The sequence below is a fragment of the Carlito syrichta genome, unplaced genomic scaffold, assembly GCF_000164805.1.
Source record: "Carlito syrichta isolate Samal-C Ts95f unplaced genomic scaffold, Tarsius_syrichta-2.0.1 Scaffold307240, whole genome shotgun sequence".
NCBI lineage: Eukaryota > Metazoa > Chordata > Mammalia > Primates > Tarsiidae > Carlito > Carlito syrichta.
The window spans coordinates 453,005-462,267 of record NW_007251336.1 but is presented as its reverse complement, the minus strand read 5'-3'; positions in this window follow the sequence as shown (position 1 = coordinate 462,267).

Here is a 9,263-nt window from a genome sequence, read left to right as displayed (position 1 = left end):
CCAGCCAACTCAAAAAAAAAAAAAAGAAAAGAAAATGTGTACATGTATATACAGTAGAGGAAAGAAAATGTAATAGAAAGGACACTGGAAAAGTGTCCTCAAATCTCTAGAGAGCAGAGCGATATAGACCATAGTGAAAGGAGACTGAGGTTTTTTTTAAAATCTTTTCAACAAAGATTACTTGCATAACTTTACGTACTTTTTAAACCGATTACATGAAGGGGATGCACTCAACCCTAACCTTAACCACCCCCCCCACCTTAAGAATAAGTTAGTGATGTCATGCTGTAATCCCAACACTTTGTGAGGCCAAGGTAAGAGGACTGCTAGAGCCCACGGGTTTGAAACCAGCCTGGGCAACTTGGTGAGACCTCGTCTCTACAATAAATCATAAAAACTAGCTGGACATGGTGGTGTGCATTTGTAGTTCCAGCTACTTGGAAGGCTGAGGCAGAAGGATCGCTTGAGCCCAGCAGGTCGAGGCTGCAGTGGCTGTGATGTGCCACTGCACTCCACCCTGGGCGACAAGAGTGACACTCCAGCTCAAAAAGATAAAATTAGCCGGGTGTTGTATAAGCTGGGTGCACCTGTAGTTCCGGCTACATGGAATGCTGACGTGGAAGGATCGCCTGAGCTCAACAGGTCGAGGCTGCAGTGGTCGAGAGCATGCCACTTCACTCCAGCCTGGGTGACAGAGTTAGACTCCAACTCAAAAAAAAAAAAAGTTTAGGAGTCTCTTTGAGAAGGCTTTAGGCTCTAGGTATATGATCATGTCATCAGCAAACAGATAATTGGACGTCCTCTTTTCCCATTTGGATGTTCTTATGTCTTTCTCTTGCCTGATTTCTTGCTCTGGCTAGGACTTCCAGTACTATCTTGAATGGGAGTGGTTGTTTTAAATTTTAGATCTGTTTTTCAGACTCCCAATTTTTCTCAAACAACTTTGTAGCATGTTATTGCAGTTTAATGGAATGACAGAGTAAGCAAACTATCAGGGATGTTCAAAATACCTTGAGGCTGGGCATGGTGGCTCATGCCTATAATCTCAGCACTTTGGGAGGCCAAGGCAGGAGGGGGATTGCTTGAGCTCAGGAGTTTAAGAGCAGCCTGGACAATTTAGCAAGACCTCATCTCTACAAAAAAATTCAAAAAAATTGGCCAGCACAGTGGCACATGCCTGTAGTCCCAGATACTTGGGAGGCTGAGGCGGAAGGACTGCCTGAGCCCACTAGGTCGAGGTGGTGAGCCATGATCATGTCACTGCACTCCAGCCTGGGTGACAGAGTGAGATTCTGACTCAAAAAAAAAAGACTATTATAAACTATTTTATGACAACAAATTAGATAATTAGCTTGGCACAGTGGCTCATACCTGTAATCCCAGCACTTTCAAAGGCTGAAGTGAGAAGATTGCCTGAACCCACGAGTTCAAGATCAGCCTGGACAACTTGGCTAGACCTCATCTGTACAAGAAATAAAAAAAATTAGCTGGGTGTGGTGGTGTAGGCCTGTGGTTCTAGCTACTTGGAAGCCTAAGGCAGAAGGATCACCTGAACCCAGCATGTCGAGGCTGTGGTGGCCGTGAACCTGCACTGCACTCCAGCCTGGATGACAGAGTGAGACTATGGCTCCAAAAAAATAAAAACATAAACAGCTTGAATGGTAATTCCTTGAAAAACATAATTTACCAATACTGACTCAACTATGAATATTATGACCATTTACAAAATTAAACCGATCACACAACTATCCAAACCCTGATGATTTTATAGGAAATTGCTGCCAAAAAAACTTGAGATGACACCAAACTTACACAAATTCTTACAAAGAACAATGAGAACAATAGTCCATTCTTTTTTTTTTTTTGTCAGAGTCTCACTCTGTCACCCAGGCTGGAGTGCAATGGCACCCTCAAGCCATCACAACCTTGACCTGCTGGGTTCAGGCCATCCTTCTACCTCAGTCTTCCTAGTAGCTGGAACTACATGTGCACACTACCACACCTGGCTAATTTTGTATTTCTTATAGAGACGAGGTCTCGCCATGTTGCCCAAGCTGGCCTCAAATCCATGGATTCAGGCAGTCCTCTTGCCTCTGCCTCCCAAAGAGCTGGATTACAGGCATGAGCCACTGCACCCAGCACAAGTAGCCCATTCTATAAGAGTAGCATAACCTTTACATCAAAATCTAACAAAATAATAAATGAGTTCATCCTCACTTATGATTACTAAAGCAAAAGTCCTAAAGTGAACAAAAATTTAGAAATTCAGTTATACACACATATTCACACAAATGTATACATTTATTTTTAATTGGATTTATTTCAGGAATAGAAGCATAATCTTGCAGTAAAAAGTTCTCTCAAGTCAGGTGCAATGGCTCGCATCTGTGATCCCAGCAACTCCAGAGGCTGACGTAGGAGGATGGTGTGAGCCAGGAGTTCAAGATCAGTCTGGGCACCCTAGTGAGACTTCATCTCTAAAAAAATGTTAAAATTAATTGTCTCTTAAAAAATTTAAAAATTAGCCAGGCATTGTGGCATGTACCTGTAGTCCCAGCTACTGGGGAGGCTGAGGTGGAAGGATCATTTGATTCCAGGAGTCCAGGAGTTCCAGGCTATAGAGAGTTATGATCATACAACTTCACTTCAGCCTTGGGCACAGAGCAAGAATCTGTCTTGAATTAAAAAGAAGGCCAGGCTTAGTGGCTCAACCTGTAATCCCAGCACTTTGGGAGGCCAAGGCAAGTGGATTGCCTGAGCCCACAGGTTGGAGACCTACCCGGACAACTTGGCGAGACCTCATCTCTATAGTAAATCAAAAATTAGCTGGGTGTGGTAGCGTGCACCTGTAGTTCCAGCTACTTGGAAGGCTGAGGCGGCAGGATCGCTGGAGCCCAGTAGATCGAGGCTGCGGTGGCCAGAGTGTGCCACTGCATTCCAGTCTGGGTGACAGAGTGAGACTCCAACTCAAAAAAAAAAGCTGGGCACAGTGGCGCAAGCCTGTAATCCCAGCACTTTGGGAGGCCGAGGAGAGGATTGCCTGAGCCCATGAGTTTGAGAACAGCCTGGGCAAATTGGCAAGACCTCATCTCTACAATAAATCAAAACATTACCTGAGTATGGTGGTGCAGGCCTGTAGTTCCAGCTACTTGGAAGGCTGAGGCAGAAGGATCGCCTGAGCCTAGCAGGTAGAGGCTGGGGTGGCCATGAGCGTGCCACTGCACCCCAACCTGGGAGACAGAGTGAGACTCCGACTCAAAAAAAAAAAAAAGGAAAAAGAAAAAAACAAAACCTGGGCGCGATGACTCACACCTATAATCCCAGCACTTTGGGAGGCTGAGGTGAGAGGATTGCCTGAGCCCCCGGGTTCGAGACCCACCTGGGCAACTTGTGAGACCGCATCTCTACAATAAATCAAAAAATTAACTGGGCGTGGTGGCCTGCACCTGTAATTCCAGCAGCTGCTTGGAAAGCTGAGGTGGAATGATCGCCTGAGCTCAGCAGGTCAAGGCTGTGGTGCCTGTGAGCGTGCCACTGCACTCCAGCCTGGGCGACAGAGTGAGATTCTGACTCAAAACAACAACAACAACAACAAAAACCCTCTTTCACCATAGTAAAACAAGTTAACGAAATCATTTGATCCTTTTTGATCCTTTGATCAGATACAGAAAAAACATTGATATAAATCAATATACATTCACAATTTTTTGTTTTTGAGCCAGAGTCACCCTGTTGCCCAGGCTGGAGTGCAATAGCATGCTCACAGCCACCGTAGCCTTGACCTGCTGGGCTCAGGCAATTCTACCTCAACCTTCCAAGTAGCTGGAACTACAGGTGTGCGCCATCATGCCCAGTTAATTTTATAATTTATTGTAGAGACAAGGTCTTGCCATATTGCTCAGGCTGTTCTCAAACCCCTGAGTCCAGGCAACCCTCTCACCTCCCAAAGTGCTAGGGTTACAGGCATGAGCCACCGCGCCTGGCTACATTCACAAAATTTTTGAAAATTTTGAATACCTTAGCAAACTAGTTAGAGAAAGAAACTTTCTTCCTTCCTTACTCTAATAAAATATATCTACCAAAAACACAAAAAGCATCATACTTTTTTAATTTTTTTGAGTTGGAGTCTCACTCTGTTGCCCAGGCTGGAGTGTAGTGGCACACTCATGGCCACCGCAGCCTCAACCTGCTGGGCTTAGGCGATCCTTGCACTTCAGCCTTTCAGGTAGCTGGAACTACAGAGGCATGCCACCATGTCCGGCTAGTTTTTGTGATTTGTTGTAGAGACAAGTTCTCACCAAGTTGCCCAGGCTGGTCTCAAACTCCCAGGCTCAGGCAATCCTCTTGCCTCGGCCTCCCAAAGTGCTGGAATTACAAGTTGAACCACTGCACCTGGCCTAGCATCATTATTTTATTTTATTTTATTTTTTGAGTTGGCGTTTCACTCTGTTGCCCAGACTGGAGTGCAATGGCCGCTCCCGGCCACCGCAGCCTCAACCCACTGGGCTCCGGCGATCCTTCCGCCTCAGCCTTCTGAGTAGTCAGAATTACAGGTGCACGCTACCACGCCCGGCTCATTTTTTATTTATTGTAGAGATGAGGTCTCGCCAAGTTGCCCAGGCAGGTCTTGAACCCACGGGCTCAGGCAATCCACTCCCCTCAGCCTCCCAAAGGCGCGGGATTACAGGCTGAGCCACCGAGCCGGCTCATCATTCTTAATAATAAAACATTTGAAGTCAGGCATAAGATAAGTATGCACTTTATTATCACATCTCCTCAACATTATGGTAGAAGCCCTAAACATAGCAGTAAGACATGAAAATATATACATAATTTGAAACAAGAAAAAAATCATTATTATAGATTATATGATTATTTACATAGAAAATCTAAAAGAATGAACAAAAAAATTTTGGAACCAATATAATAATTCAGGTATATTTCTGAATGTAAGACCAATATACATATTTTAAAACTGTATTCCTAAACATAAGCAGCAAATAGTTTGAAGCTGTGATTTAAAAACTATCTCATTTGCAGGCTGGGTGCAGTGGCTCAAGCCTGTAATCCCAGCATTCTGAGAGGCGGAGGTGAGAGGATTGCTTGAGTCCCGGGGTTCGAGACCAGCCTGGGCAACTTGTCGAGACTTCATCTGCACAATAAATTTTTTAAAAATTAGCCAGGCATGGTGGCGCATGCCTGTAGTTCCAGCTACTTGGAAGGCTGAGGCAAAAGGATGCCTGAACCCAGCAGGTCGAGGCTGCGGTGGCTGTGAGCGTGCCACACCGCACTCCAGCCTGGGGGACAGAGGAAGATGTCAATTCAGAAAAAAAGTGCATGGCAACAACAAAAGCAAAGTCCAGAGAATAAAAATATTTCAGTTATCTTTTCAGCTTCTTTCAGGTGAGGACAGTATTACTACTACCTAAAAGGGTAAATTATCTTGTGGGCTAGGCATTAAGTCATTTAGGGTATTGTGTATCAAACTGGGAAAACCCAATCAATACCTTACATAGCAAGGGAAGTTAGAGCAGGGTCTACGCCCAGTGCTGTGGGGCTCAGGCTCTGCTTCTCTGATTCTTTTGGCTTTCCCTTATCTGTCTGAGCTTTGTATTAGGCTGATAGCAAGAGACTACAGCCATTCCAGGCATCCCAACTAAATGTACAAAAACGTGCAGAGAAAGAAGCATCATCTCTTTTCTTCTGCTGAGAAAGGCAACATTTTCCTAGACATCTCTTGGGAGACTTTTATTCACAATTCGTCGGTCTAAAGTGAGTTACAATTCTGTTCCTAAACCAGTCCCTGCCAAGGGAGGTGAGATAAACATAGCTGGTGTAGTAAAGCATATGGTTTGTGGAGGAAGGTGGATACCTCCCCAAAGTTCGGTGCCTTTAAGGAGCAAGGAGGAGGGGAATGGATGCTAATTAGGCAATCAACAAAATCTGCTCCATTCATAAAGCTCACTCTGAGCATGAGGAAATATTTCTCCACTTTATTTTGTTCTGATTCCACCTTTACCTATAATTCTCCAGAGTGATACTTAACTTTTCCAGATGCTTGATTTTTTGGAAAGTAGTGAGTATGTCCATCACTGGAAGCTTCTGTCTCCCAATATGAAATTTAAAAAATTTTTTTGAGTTGGAATCTCTCTGTCACCCAGGCTGGAGTGCAGTGGCATGCTCACGGCTACCGCAGCCTCAACCTGCTGGGCTCAGGTTATCCTTCCACCGCAGCCTTCCAAGTAGCTGGAACTACAGGCACATGCCACCATGCCTGGCTAATTTTTTGATTAGAGAGAGATGAGGTCTCACCAAGTTGCCCAGGCTGGTCTCAAGCCAATGAGCTCAGGCAATCCTCTCACCTCGGCCTCCCAAAGTGCTGGGATTAGATGCATGAGTCACCGTGCCGGCAGAAATTTAAAATGTGATATTTTGGCTTAGGCTTTCCTGTTCCTATGCTTTCTGTTATTTCTAAAATGTTATATAAATGGAATCAAACAGAATGTACCCTTTGGAGTCTGGCTTCTGACATTTAGTGTAATGTATTTAAAATTCATCATGCTGTTGCCTGTGTCAGTATTTTGTTCCTTTTTCATTGTTGAGTAGGATTCCATTGTAAGGATGTTTATCCTTTGGGCCTTTGGGTTGTTTCCAGGTAAGGCAGTTATGAATAAAGCTACTATAAACTTATGTTTCTGTGTTAATACGATTTTATTTCTCTTGGGAAAACCCTACGTGTGGAATTGATGGCTCATATAGTGACTGTATGTTTAAGTTCATAAGAAGCTGAAAAGTCAGGCATGGTGGCTCACGCCTATAATCCTAGCACTTTGGGAGGCAGAGGGGAGAGGATTGCCTGAGTCCACAAGTTCGAGACCAGCCTGGGAAACTAGGTGAGCCCTCGTCTCTACAAGAGATAAAAAGAAACTTAGCTGGGCATGGTGGTGTGTACCTGTGGTTTCAGCTGCTTGGAAGACTAGGCAGAAGGATTGCCTGAGTCCAGCAGGTTGAAGCTGAAGTGGCCGTGAGCATATCACTGCACTGCGCCTGTACAGAGACTCTAACTCAAATCAAACAAATAAACCAAAGAAGCTGAAAAACTGTCCTTTTTTTTTTTTTAGAGACAGCATGGTCTTGTGCTGTTGCCCGAGCTGGAGTGCAGTGCTAAGATCATAGCTCACTGCAGCTTTGAACCCTTGGACTCAAGCAATCCTCCCACCTCTATCTTCCCAGTCTCGCTACTAGCGGGGACCACTAGTGTGTGCCACCACGCCCAGCAAATTTTAAAATTCTTTTTAGCGGAGGTGTTGCTATGGTGCCTGTAATCTTGAACTCTTGGCCTCAAGGATCTTCCCACCTCAGCCTCCCAAAGCACTGAGATTGCAAGAGTGAGTCACTGCACCTGGATTGTCTTTTTTTTTTTTTTATGAGTTGTAGTCTCACTGTGCTGTCCAGGCTGGAATGCAATGGCAATCTCATGGCTACCGCAGCCTCAACCTGCTGGGCTCAGATGATCCTTTTCCCACAGCCTTCCGAGTAGCTGGAACTACAGGCGCACGCCACCATGCCTGGCTAATTTTTTTTTTATTTATTGTAGAGATGAGGTCTCACCAAGTTGCCCAGGCTGGTTTTGAGCCTGTGGGCTCAGACAGTCCTCTCTCCTTGGATTCCCAATGTGCTGAGATTATAGGCATAAGCCAACGCACCCGGCTATGATCAATTTTAAATTAATCAAATGCCCTTGTTTAATAAAATAAAATCTTATCCTGGTGTCCTGACTCTATTATTTCCGGGGTGTACTCTCTCCTAGGACCTCTGGGAACTCAGTGATAATGTCTGAGGGCTTAATTTTATTTACATGAGTTCCAGCTACCTGGCAGGCTGAGGCAGCAGGATCACCTGAGCCCAGCAGGCCGAGGCTGCCGTGGCCATGAGCGTGCCACTGCACTCCTGCCTGGGTGACAGAGTAAGACTCCAACTCAAAAATAAAGAAGAAATTTTATTTACATGGAGGAAATTTCAGAGAGGGGGGTCTTAGCATCACTGCAGGCGAGGAATTGTAGAGATTTCTAGGACTTGCAGGGACACAGAAAAATGGGACTATGGTAGCTTTAAATGACTGCAGTCTGTGTGTGGAGGTGGTGCACACAACCTTGTTCCCTAAATCATCAGCTGTGGTCATACCTAAGGCAAAAAATGAAAAAAATAATTGGGAGGGACTTGCTCATGTCCAGGGGTTCTCACTGATCAGAAGAATTTTTCCTCGAAGCAGGGGCTTTTCATCAGGTGCTGGGCTTTCTCTCAGATGCAGGGACTTATTTCAGGTGCAGGGCTGTATCTCATGTGATGAGCTCCTCACCAAGAGCAGAAGCTTTGCCTCAGGTGCAGGGATTCTTTCTCCGGTATAAAGGTGTTTTTTAGGTACCGGAACTCTTTATCTGGTACAGGACTCTCCTTCAGGTGCAGGGGCTTTTTGTCAGGTGCAGGGCCCTAGCTAACCTCCAGGGAGTCTCACTCATCTCCAGGGTTTTTTCTTAGGTTCAGGGCTTGCGCTAAAGTGCAAGGTCTCTTCATCAGGTGCTGGGCTGTCACTCTGCTCTAGGGTTTCTCCTTCAGGTGCAGAGGCTGACTTTCGGGTGCAGGGTGTCCCGCAGGTGCAGGGCTCTCTCCATCAGGTGTGAGGTTATCGCCATCAGTTGCAGGGCTCTCCCTCAGGTGCAAGACTTTCTCCCGGATTCAGGGCTCTGTCTCAGGTGCAAGACTCTCTCCATCAGGTGCAGGGCTCTCTCTCAGGGGCAGAACTCTCTCCCAGGTTCTAGGCTCTTCATCAGGTGCAGGGTATCCCTCAGGCACACTCTCCGCATTCCCCCACCCTCCTTTGTGTGAGTCTTCGAAGAGGCGGGAGAGTGTGGGTAGCAGTTCTAGCTTCCTCTCTGCCCTCTGTCAGCAGTCATAGCCATCCAGGGACTCCAGTCATGGTCGCCATCCTACCACCTGCAGCTACATGAATGCAAGGACCAGAGCATCTGGCCCAGCCGCAAAGTGCTGTGGTCAGTTCCCACCCAGGTATCCTGGGTCACCATTCCTGATGTCACAGTCCCTGATGTCACTGCCCCCTGTGTCACATCCCTGATGGCCCAGGGGAGGCAACTGGGACTTGGGAGCCCTCCACAGCACTTCAGGGTGGGACCAGATGACAGGGACTGTGAGACCTGGGGACAGGGACAGTGTGACAGGTTCCAGGTCAGGGCCACGTGTGCCCA